The sequence below is a fragment of the Solenopsis invicta genome, chromosome 1, assembly GCF_016802725.1.
Source record: "Solenopsis invicta isolate M01_SB chromosome 1, UNIL_Sinv_3.0, whole genome shotgun sequence".
NCBI classification, from domain to species: domain Eukaryota; kingdom Metazoa; phylum Arthropoda; class Insecta; order Hymenoptera; family Formicidae; genus Solenopsis; species Solenopsis invicta.
This window is the reverse complement of record NC_052664.1, coordinates 13,051,439-13,063,888: the sequence shown is the minus strand read 5'-3', so window position 1 is coordinate 13,063,888 and position 12,450 is coordinate 13,051,439. Positions and strand designations below refer to the sequence as shown.

The following is a 12,450-nucleotide window of genomic DNA, read 5'->3' as shown; positions in this document are numbered from 1 at the left end:
CCTCGAAACCAATTCGGAATACTAAGAACCTGGCAATGCAGGTCGAGAAAACGAGGTTTCGCTTTCAAAAGGTTTTAGCCAAGTACGACTGTAGACAATGAGATTCCGCGCGGGCAAGTTTTGTACGAGTCTGAAAGTGACCGCTTTTTACGGTTCGCTTTCGATGAATGGAAGCCGCGAAATAAGGAGTGAAGGCAATTATCAATCTCTTCCGAGCTGAGAAATAATTTTAAAAGGCCTTGCAATTTGACATGATGAATAATTTACTAAACAGAACAGTTGCAAACCAAGTCTGGAGAAAGTAACTTGTACTCATTGGAATGTAAAAGAGATTTGTCACTTTACATTAGAAGTTCTAACGTTTATTTGAGTAATGTATTTAACTTCTTCTGCTTAGAATAATATAGAGAAATATAAGACACTAATATACTTATTCAAGCCTTTAAGGATGTTTTGGCTATACAATACAAGCTGAAGGTTACCAAAATTTAAAAACTGAAAGCTTCTCTAGGTTTATTTGTTTTTTCTTAATCAACAATAAAAAATTTTGGTCGCAAATGCTCGAATTTTGGCCCTAAAGCTAGCTGCAAAAAAGAAAACAATGAAAAATTTGATTTATAATTTAGCAGCAAAAATTACTGTATTTTACTGCAGTTTTAAATAAATAACTTTTAAACGAGTAGACCTAAATAAATTTTTGCACGAATGTTTATTAAAGTTTTATCAGTATATGTAAAAACCTTGATTGAATTGGTAGTGCTATTTTCCATCAAATTTGCAACTAAATATTGCAAAACGCGATTTTACATAAGAATGAAGTAAACAAAAGATTAAATAATTTTTCACACAATGGTTGAATTGTGCTCAAGTTTTATACATATAATTCAAACGTAATACTACAATATTCTATGAAATTTTTATATTTTTGGTATTTTTGGTAGTTTCAAAATATGCCGCATACATCTTTAATTGCAATACAAAAGAGTACAATTAAGTTATTATTTGTTACATTAAAACAATGGAGACAATTCCTTTCTACAAAATATTAAAAAAATTATTTCATAATTATCGTAATTTAGAATTTTACCTTATTATATCATTTATTCTTATTAATCCGTTCATATTTCCAGAAAGATCATTAAAATGATGCTGTAAAGACAAAATGAAGAGCCATGACATTGATCGCGGATAATTTCGAAGTCATTCAAACTCCCTAAAGATTACAAATGGGCCGAATAAAGCAGAACTTCGCTATGCCCTTATCTGCGTCTCTCGCGTGCTATTCTCCCGCGCCTGGAAACTTCAGTATTCTCCAAGTCCGCTCTTGATAACGCACATTAATATCAAACTTATTACTGCGAGTCGTTTACGCTTGTGATGTCGTGACAGCCGGCGGAAACGGCCGACGTTATCGTTAAGCGAATCGAACCGCGGCCACTTTTCGCAACGTCGCCGTCGCCCCAATGTCGATATTCATCGTTAATTAATCCACACTCATACGTTACCTTCCGCGGCGCGTAAAAAAGGTGCTTACCCGGCGGCTTATAAAGTACGACGACGCGATGGCATGGTAATTAATCGAGTTCGGCTACGTCGTAACGGTAACTAATACGGCGACAATTAATCACACGCCGCTGGTAATCCATGCTCATCGATATCCTCGTCGCGCTATAAATTACTGTCTACTAATCCCCCTTCTTCTCTGTCTATGCATTCGTCTAGTATGTTTTCAGCATATGCACACGTGTTACGTGCACATAAAAAATCATAAGCTGAACAATTTAATCATTAAGATATTTATATTTTTATATGCAGACATTTATCATATCTCATAAATAAGATTAATTTCAAAAAATTAAGTGAAAATTTCAAGACGAGTATAAAATTAATGAGACATTCCCTAAATTGCTCAATGTATGTAAAAGAAGAAGATATCTCAGATTATAGAAGAATTTAATTACAAAAACATTTAATATATAATAGTATATATTAATATAAATAGAGCTCTTGCCTATGCCTTATGTTCATTTCGTTCAATCCATCTTTCCTCTTTTTTCTTTCCTTTTCCCTCTTTTTAATATTGGCAACTAAGAGCGGTGCATTCAATTATTAATAAAATGGTTTTCCCAAAATAAATGTAAATGTTTTATTAATTTGTGATTAGTGAAGTATAACTACGTACATAATTACCTAGCAAAATTATAGTGCATTAAGGTTTGCTTTTATTACAGATAATTGCGTTATTCAATGCATAGATATTTATGGAAAGCTCCTTATTCTTAAGTTTTAAGGTGCGTTCCGACATTCACTGTCAGTTCTAAAAATGTAGACTATGTAGAGGATACATAACATTATACATTATAGATTTGCAAATAAATATCGAAATACAATTCTAAATTATAACTGAAATGACAATAACATTAATAATAAATGATCGTTTTGAGAAACGTATCGATTCTCGACTGTTTTCCATGAACGAAGGAAAGGAACGTGCCTCGCCTGTTGAGTTTCACGTCCTCCTTGTCACTCGGCCCTCACTTCCATACCTCGTGCCACAGACATTGCCTTTGGACAGTCCGTTCATACTCTCACGGACGATTCCAGGCATTCCCGAGCGACACCGCCACGTCTCGCTATTCTTGGCGGCGTGCTGGCGCATGCAGCCGGCGTCTTGCACTTCGCTCGATCGCTTGCGCTTCCTTCCGGTGCATACAGACCGCTCAAACACGTGGAGGGCGTCAAAAGGAACGTGCGTAAGGACAAAAGGAAAGTACGTACACGTGCGCTGCATGCAAATCATTTAGTCCTTTGCATTTTGGATTTTGAGATAAATCAATTGCTCGCCTAATTGTTATTATAAACATGTTTAATTACTATTAGGAATATTATTAGTAAATTGTATATTAAAAACGAAATGCTGTTATTGCAAAACTGTACGCGCGCGTAAAAGAGTCCTCTGTCAGATTTCAATAAATTTCATTTTAACAACACATTCCTCCCTTTAACAATTAAATTTCAAACAAAATTAATTGAATTCATTGTCCAGGACAAATTTTATAATTATATTCTATCGACATAAAATTCGCTGTTTTCAACGTTTAATTAATAAATTATATAATTATCGGTGCCGATAACTTTTACTTTGACAACGATTTTCTCATTTAACTGTACGCAATTTATTTCCCAACGAAATTTAATTATTTAACAACAAGAACAATAGGTTCTATTAAAAAACAAATACAATAATAAATAACTAATATAAAATTTATATTTCATCATCATCCAATCAAGCGAAAGATTGAGAATGTCTTTGGTCCACTTGATGATCCTTTTTACCAATTTAATTTCGTCCAATACTAGCATGATGTAACAAAGAATAATTCTGAGAAACTCATCAGGATCGTACAAATAAATGATCATTATACATTAAGGTTCCTCAGACTTTGACGATAATGACGATTCAAGTTTTAAAAAGAAACGTGCTTCTTAAGACAAATGAAACTCCTACATCAACTCGGTCGTTAATTTCACGACGAATTTAACACAGAGACCTGTATGTTGCCTAAAAGTAATTTCTCGGAAGATAATTTTCTCTCATTCGCACGATACGTTAATCATTGTACAAAGTAGGGAGCTTAAATCTAATTTAAAATCATAAATATCTTCTAGAAAGTGATTTGTTTTTGACAAAAAGCATATTGTGGTATAAATATTAAGTTTATACCAATAGTAAAATATGTTAAAATAAAAGATATATGTATTTTTACATATTTCCTTGTATATATAAAAATTCTTATACAAGATAATAAATAAATACAAAAAATTTAAGAGAATGTTTCTCGACTTATTTGATATAAAAAAAGGTTTAACATATTATACATTTCTAAAACTTTTTAAAATATTTTATTTTATTTTAAAAACACCAGATGTCAAAGTTAAAAAAATGTGAAAATTTGGAAAATTTAGAAAACAAGCAGACATTTTATTCAAATTTTGTCTACAGAAATGTTAAGAATTATTTTCCAGTATCGATGAAACATTTTTAACATGCACCAAAAACGTGTATATATAACGAGTAATCATACTACGTTTTTTTAATAGAAAAATGTCACTGTTTTTTTAACAATTAAAAAAAATTATTTTAATTTTATTAAAAACCATGATGGTGTTTACAGTTTTTAATTTTAATTGTTCATTATATAAGTATACGTTTAAATTACATTTTCTTGCTATATTGCAAATTATAAATTCTTCTATTTAATGTGTAACGTAAATTTTATTAATAGACAATGTCCATTCCGCACAAAAAAGACAATTTTTCAACTTTTTTAAGAAAATAAAGATAATTAATGCATAAAAATAAATTTGATAAATATATAAAATAATTATATATATATGCTTTAGCGCATAAATAATTATAATTAATACATTCCGAATCATATAATATCTTTCATAAAATAATAAAATCAATGCATATACATTTATATATAAGGTAATTGCATGACTCATCATAATTAAGCAAAAATAATGTAAATAATTTTAATATACACACACAATATAATAAATTTTGTCTCTTAAAAGGCATTTAAAAAAATTTGCACACAACGTTTCTAAAATAAAATGTAAATAAATATTATTTCCTGAATTTATTATTTATATTTCTTGAATTCAGTATTTTATAAATTAAGTTTGAAGCTATAATAAAATATTGTTAATATAAAAAAAATTTTTTTTAATTGCTAAATAATATGGTTTGATTAGTTATTTTTGACGTTTAATTCGTTGAAATCTTATTTTTGATATTAAATATTAAATACTGAGCGGATTATTAAATATATTGAGTAAATAGTATTTTTGTTTATGTATTTACGTAGCGGAAACAAGCCAATTAAAGTACATCCTCAACAAGTTTATAAATTGTATGAGATGCCATTGGGGATAAACGTAATCGAACTCGATCACGATTAACTAACTCAGATATGCAATTCTATTACATATTATACGTACATCTCAGACTGTAGATAGAGAAAGGAAATGTAGATAACGGTTTAGCTTGAATTCATGTTGTGTAATGTAACTGCGGAAATATAAGAAATCGTGGCATGATGCGATATAACAGGCGAAAACAGGCAGAAAATCCTCAAGGAACGTTGAAGGTGCTAACAGATTCCGACTTTTCTTACAGCTGCAATGCGATGGCTCGTGCGGAAAGGCAGTGTTTACGACAGTGAGAAACGATGAGCGAGTCTCCGTGTAACGCGAAGTACTTTTATGGGCTCGGTGTGTAGCACAGTTAAGACATTTCGATGGATGTTAAGAGAGTTTCGGTGTTTCACACTTGGGCAATGCGCGATCTTCAACTGCGAGAGATAGAAATAGATAGACAAATAATAAAATAGAGAGAGAAACAGAAAGGAGAAACGGTTTACAAGTTTAATACTCGAATTAAGCGTATCACGTTCGCAACATCACCGCCAGAGGAAACAAATATATCTATTACCTCTTTATCTCACAATGGGAATCCCGTTTTCAGTAAAGGAACATACGTCCGGCGCGATTCAATTGCACCCCGGTTTCGTTGGAATCGGGTTAAGGACGTGCCATTCTCATTACAGACTTTTGTAATAATGGAGTCGATTCTTTATTCGCGGAAGAAGGTTAATTCCAATTCTCTCAATGTCTTGAGCTTGAACTCGAGCTAATTAGTGTCAAAACATTCTTTCATTTCTTTTCTGCCGCGTAATTTACATCGAATGTGGCTGTTCAGCTCGCCGATTGCAAACGTTTAAATTAAACATTATTAATCTCGTATCATGTGATAGATGAGACTTGAGATTCAAGAAGAAGTTAGATCTAAATTTAAAAGTATGCGGAGTGTTTCTAAGTATTTCTAAGATTACATTGGTGATTAACACATCCTGTGTAACGTGTAAATTTTCCTCTATTATGTGTGATTCGTAACGGTATACATCGCGATTAAAGATACACGAGACGGTAACGATAAATTTTACCATTAGCGTTGCCCAAGAAAAATTCCTTAGTAAACCGCTTAATTAATTCTGCTCAGCTCACAATGAACATAAGCTCTTAATGAATACATATTCAATTTCTCCATTAAAAGGAAATAAATATAAATTTATATATAATGAAGAAAAATATCATCTATCAACAATTTTGATGTCAAATTTATTTCGAAAGTGTTTAATGCATAGGATAATCGCATAATTTTTTGTCTCTAGCGTTTGTAATTCGGGAAAAAACACGATTTTGAGGGGAAAAAAAACGCGATTTTTTAAAACAGAAAACTGTATAGTGAAAAATAACGAGCGCCCAGAAAATAGCCAACATCCGCCGATAAGTCGACGCTTGCCCCTCTTCGACGTTCAAATATTTACGATGCCACGTCGAGCGTGTTTGCGAGGTAGCCGTCGATGCGTGGGTGTTTTATTTGCATCGCGTTTACTGTGCGTTTCGTTCCGAAAATTCAAGGCTGCCGTATCCATTCTGCACAAACGTCCATTTTCGCAAAAAGACAACAACGAATTTATCTGGAAGTCACCTCGTTCATTTTCTAAAACACATCCAGCCGTCGATACCTGCTCGCGTACCAAGTTTCAGATCTTTCCCAGATTCCGCACCAACCACCAACCACTTTACAAAGGAAATTTTCCGATATTCGCGAACGGTAAATCAATTCGGCAGATCGTATCAATAGATACGAAGAAATCGCTTGTTTGGATTTGGAAATAGGAAAAGGTAGATTATTTTATTTTTTTAAAGGGAAAAAATTGAAAGAAAGGAAGATGACATTCTCTTCAAGCAATTATACAAAAATATGATATGAATATTGAACAATACAAAAGCGTATCACTGATATAAGCATTGCTAATGCCGAAATAAATTAAGTGAACGTGATGAATATTATATGATATGCAAACATCAGTCACTTTAATGTACGTAAATTTCAAAAATTTCTAGATTTAAAGATATAACAAAATTATAAAATAAAACAGTCATTTCTATTGTTTAATATAATCATCCTTTATTTCAATATATTTTTTAGAACAACACAAATATTTCGGGATAAAATGACAGAATATTTTTTTCAATGATACAGAAAAATTAATTTATCATTCTAAAAAATATTTTGAAATAAATGGTGATTATATTGAGAACTATAAACGATTGTTTTATTTCATCACTTTGTTCATATTCTTGAGCTGAACACTTTTGGATCTTATACTCACTTGGATCTTACTCACATATATTTTAGATATAATCAATTACAGATCTTGATTACGATCAGTTTAATTATGGAATGATGTCCGGATAGCCGCATTTAGCTCTAGACGAACGGCATGGCTACGAGCGTGTATTTTCCACGCACATTCTTCTTACTCCTCATTACACGTCGACTTTTACTCTCTCACCCCCTTAACGCAGCTGCCAATATACGCCCCGGTGCATGGTAGCCGCGTCCGCAACAAGGCGAAATAAAGCGTCTGGCAGCGCGCGGCTAGTATAATTAAGAAACTTTATACGCGTGAGTAATTAATCATCCGGCTAGAGCTCCTGTGGGCCAAGTGAAAGCGAGAGAAGTATCGTCTGATACGTTAGCGTATTAACCCACATCCCCCCGCGTTCGTAGAAAACATGAATTTATTGCTAGCTCGCCGACTCACGTAACGCTTATTGGTCTATTCAATAGCTAACATAAAGCGAAAAACGAGTAAGCTTTACATAATGTTACATTGTATCTCAAAGGACGGAAACTCCACTTTCGAGCTGTAAGAGAGTATGCCACCGTAAAAATCTTTATTATTGAAAGTTTTCAGCAAATAAAATTTTATTGAAACACTTCTCTTTATTCTGCGCTCAAAATATTAACAAAAAAAAGAACATTTCGGCAGACGCGTACTTGAAAGTTTCATCCATTTATCTTGTCATAAAAGTTTTTTTAAGTATTATGGTGTGTAACAAACTTTCACCGTAACTGCTTACAAGATGACAAAAAAATCATGCATTTCTCAATTATGCTACCGATTATTAAACACCTTGTATACGCATCGTCAAAACGAGACGCGACCGACACTTGCCATTGAACACGCCTATGTACGAACCGGCGTGTATATCTGTACGTGGGTCGTTCGCGAAAACCAGTTTAACTTCGTGAAAGTATGGCGGAGGCATCGTGAATGAAAACTGGTGCAACCGCAGTGAGCACATGAGAGCCTTCAGGAAATATATTTTCGCGCGCACGAGCAGACCGGCGTAGACGGCAAACGATGAAGACGAAGAAGGCGGACGGATGGCCGGTTTCAACTTTGTCTCGTTCGCGTGACACGTGTATGAATATTTTTTGCGAGAGAAACGGGAGCACGAATGATAGCAGGCGAATTTAAAAGAGATTGTATGTAAAATCATAGTCATATCCGTGTACATATGTTCACATGTTTATTAAATTTGTTCACAGGAGGTATTTGACCTTCTCATAACTTGTTGCCATCAGTTATTCTTAATTTTTGAATATTTAAAAATTTAAATTCCTTTATATGTGCATCCATTATTGTTCTAATAGAAATTGAAGAGCATTACCGTAATGAATTATTTGCTCTCCCTCTTTCTATCTTTTGCTTTCTCTATCCGTCTTCTATTCTCTCTTTATCTCTGATGTATCTTCTCCTCTACTATTTCTCTCCAGAGGTGCATGAATGCCACTACTACTAGCACTTCTTCCTGCTACCCAGAATAGGAAGGAACAGGAACATTTATGTGCTGCTCCCGTTATGTCGACCTGGTATTCGAGCAACAATATACAACATGTCGAGATATAACGAAAAAATCAATTCTCTAAATCTTTCATATTTGTAAATCGATTTCTGCGTATAAATTGAAGAGAGCAATTGAAGAGAGTGACCGAGAGTAATTGCATTCATTGTCGGAAATTTAAAATCGTAATGCATAATATAAAACCATATATAACAAAAATAGTATATTAACAATGTATGATAAACTGATAAATAAAAAAGAAACAATCAAAATCAGAAAACAAATATAATTAAAAGAAAAATTTAATATTTATAAGAAACAATCAATATTTTAATTAAATAGTAATAAAATGTATAAATCAATGTTTGCTCCTAAAGTATCTGTAAGCATATACAGGGTGATTATTAAATGATTAATAAATGTCCCCACTTTTTACCATAGGAGCACGCATTTGTAATTTCTAATATAATAATATGTTAGAAATACGTATCCGTCGGTAAATCATGCTTCTATGGTAAAAAGTGGGGACATTCATTAATAATCAATCTGTATATGCTTGTATGTTATATTATAGTAATGTATGATCAATTTTTTTTTAAACAAAATTAGCGTTTAGTAAGCAATCAACGAACTGAAGACTCTTTATCCTGAAAAGAAGCGACTATGAAGAGACGGAAAGTTGTAAAGGCGACTTCGTTAAAACGTTCGAGGCGATTTCCGCCGAGCAAGGTACAAAAGCAGTCTCGAGCTCGCCGGTTGCAAAAACCGATCGTCGCCACACGATTTATTCATCGGTCGTCGCCGACGTTTCTTTCGTGCGGCGATCTGGTTTCTCGGAGACTTTGACGGCCGAAGAAGACAACCGGCAATAGACTGCCGACTAATCCAAGAGTGACATGAAAAACGTCGACGATTCCGTGGCAAAGATTGAACGCGCTGTCACGTGAAATATATCGTATAAAGTAAAAATTCGATAAATAGTACCTCGAGTTTGAATTCAATTAGAAAATATAATTAGAAAATGTAGAATTAAAAGAGGAAGAAGAAAATCTTATTTAAGCATGATTAATACTATTTGATACTTAATTAATCTTTCGTGAATTAATGTTTCTTAATAAATTCAATACAATTTTTTTTCTCGTTAAAGAAACTGGTAACTTGATTTCAAGAAGGCAACAAGAACTTACAAGATGCAATTACATGCAATACTTGGCGATTTTGGCTTGTCTCGCCTGTTTATGATCGAAAGAAACGACGTGAGTCGTGTTTCGATGTAAATATCTTAGCTGCTTACAGATTTACGCGTGATCGTCGTTGACAGGCATGAAACACGCGGTAGCCGGCGAGGCTGATTGATGATGCGAGATCACGGGGATAACGATTGCGGAAGCCACTATGAAAACGTATTAAGTACTAATCGGGGGAGAATAATTCTCAGGTTCTCAACGAGAGCTCCTTCCTCGCGCCGTTACTTTACGAGCTGAAACTACTCGATGTAATCGGTGTAACCATGCCGCTTCATAGTACGTTTCGTCAGTACGTATTTCTTTTAGATAAATCAGATCCATGATTGCGCCACACTTCAATTGCCGTGATGAAAATCGATGTAAGCCGACAGAAGATTTCGTGACAGCGACTGAGTCGTCATTATATTGTCGATTGAATACAGATTTCGCTTTGGCATTTAGTTTGCCGCTTCGTGAACTGCTCAGCAGTTGCATTTGCTGTCAATGCGAGAGAGAAAATTGAGCACATTAGATGTTGTAAACTGTTTTGTAAATTCTTGAAATTGCACAAGGAAATAAATCTTCACGCAACAGCGAGATCCTATTGTCGATGCACGAGCTAACAAATTTCTTCTCTGAAGGATCAGTCCTCGAAGGCTATTCAGATAGCCTCGATTCAATGAGGAACAATATTATTCGCGTGGAGTAATTTAATTCAATCGTATTTCCAATTTACATGAAGTCACGAGATTTGTCACAATTCGTTTGACACTAGCGTGCCAATTCCAAGTTTTTCTCTCCGTAACAAGCGTCTCGTGCTTGGGGTGGAAAGGAATAGATTTCCGACATCTGATCGGCTCATGAAAGCAACAGGATGGCTGGCAGGACGGGCGAGGGCTTTTACCCGACTACAAATCGATCAGGTCGCTGATCCGACAGATTCTTCCAGTCGCGCAAGCGTGGTCGAAGACGAAGACGAAGTGTGGGAAGCCGCGAGACCTCCGCGCACCACCTCGATAAATCTTTCTCTAATGACGGGCAAACTAATTATTTCTGAGGCGTGCTCTTGACACGGTTTCGTGCGCTTCCCTCCGGACCTTTCCGTGGCGCGCACGTATCATGTCCCAAGTTCCCCACTCGTTTATGGTGCACGCCACTTAGCGATCGATCATCCGACTCTTACGTCTTCTTCCCGGTCGAAACGCGCATTAAAGTGTAAGTTTAATAGCCGGTTACGCCAGTCTCAGTTACGCGACGCGCGCCCACCGTAGTTGCAAAATTTATCGGCTTAAAAAGAACCCTATACGCGCGCTATTAGAGTCATGTGACATGCTAGAGTGCTAATCGGATCCAATGACTTTTATCGTTGTATATATAGGCACGCAATTGCGATTGGCGAAACGAGCAAGCCACTGACTTGATAATTTGCAATTCTCTTAAGTACGAACAATAACACAGCCACACAAAAAAAGTGTCATGTCCAAGAGATTAGACTCATGTATCCCTATGTATTTTGAGGCTCTGAAACCGAATATGACCTCAGAATTGCGTCATTAGGTCAGGTCATTTTTTTCTACTCTCAAAAAATTGCCAAACATTCCTTAAAATTACACTATTCAGCCCGGTAAAAAAAAATCCTGATCTGTTGGCGCAATTCTGAGGTTATATTCGATTTCAGAGCCTAAAAATACATAGGAATACATAGGTCTAATTTTTCGAACATGACATTTCTCTTTTTTTTGTGTAGCTATGTAATGAATAGAGGAGAGTGGAGTATGTCGAGCCGTGTTCCAAATAGGACTTTTGATTTTAAATAAAGACGGTTAAGCAGATTTGCGTGTTATTTATAATGTAAAGTCCTCATTCTTGTAAGACACCAAACATATGACATCAATTTGACAGCAGTTCTCAGTCATAAAATTCATAAAATAGACATGAATGTGCATTTTCAGCTATCGTACAAAGTTTATTTAAAAAAGGAAAATTCTTGTAAATTATTGTATAAAATGCGTTAAATTTTTGAAAGATAATTGGTTTATGATGATTAAGGAGTGTAGAATTTAAAAATATCAAGTGTTTTGTAATCATTTCCGCGGTTTAATGTAAAATTTGTTCCAAAGTTCGAAAGGACTCGTGTCCAAATCAGACTTCTACATCGAAATTGCAACTTGATTGTAATACTGGTGATCCATCGATCAGATCTAATCCAAGAAATGTTAAATCAGTAAAATATTATGAATCATCAGACTCGGAATAATTGAATTTTATTATTTTCAACTCTAATTATGTAAATTGCATCAATTTTTTCTGAATATAAAATTTTTATTTTTGACTGTCAAATTGCTTATTTTTATTGAATACTAAAGTAAATTACATTAAAATCTTTCAAAACTCTATCTAAAAATCGGCAAAAATATTCGACTTAGAACAAGAAGTATTAAGAGAAATAATTTAA

The 12,450-nt window shown here is 34.2% G+C and overlaps 1 protein-coding gene across 3 annotated transcripts in view; it reads right to left on the bottom strand.

Annotated features, from left to right (window-relative positions):
* LOC105193387 (FH1/FH2 domain-containing protein 3) overlaps positions 1-12,450 on the bottom strand; it is a 157,761-nt gene that overhangs the window by 66,677 nt on the left and 78,634 nt on the right. The window lies entirely within an intron of this gene.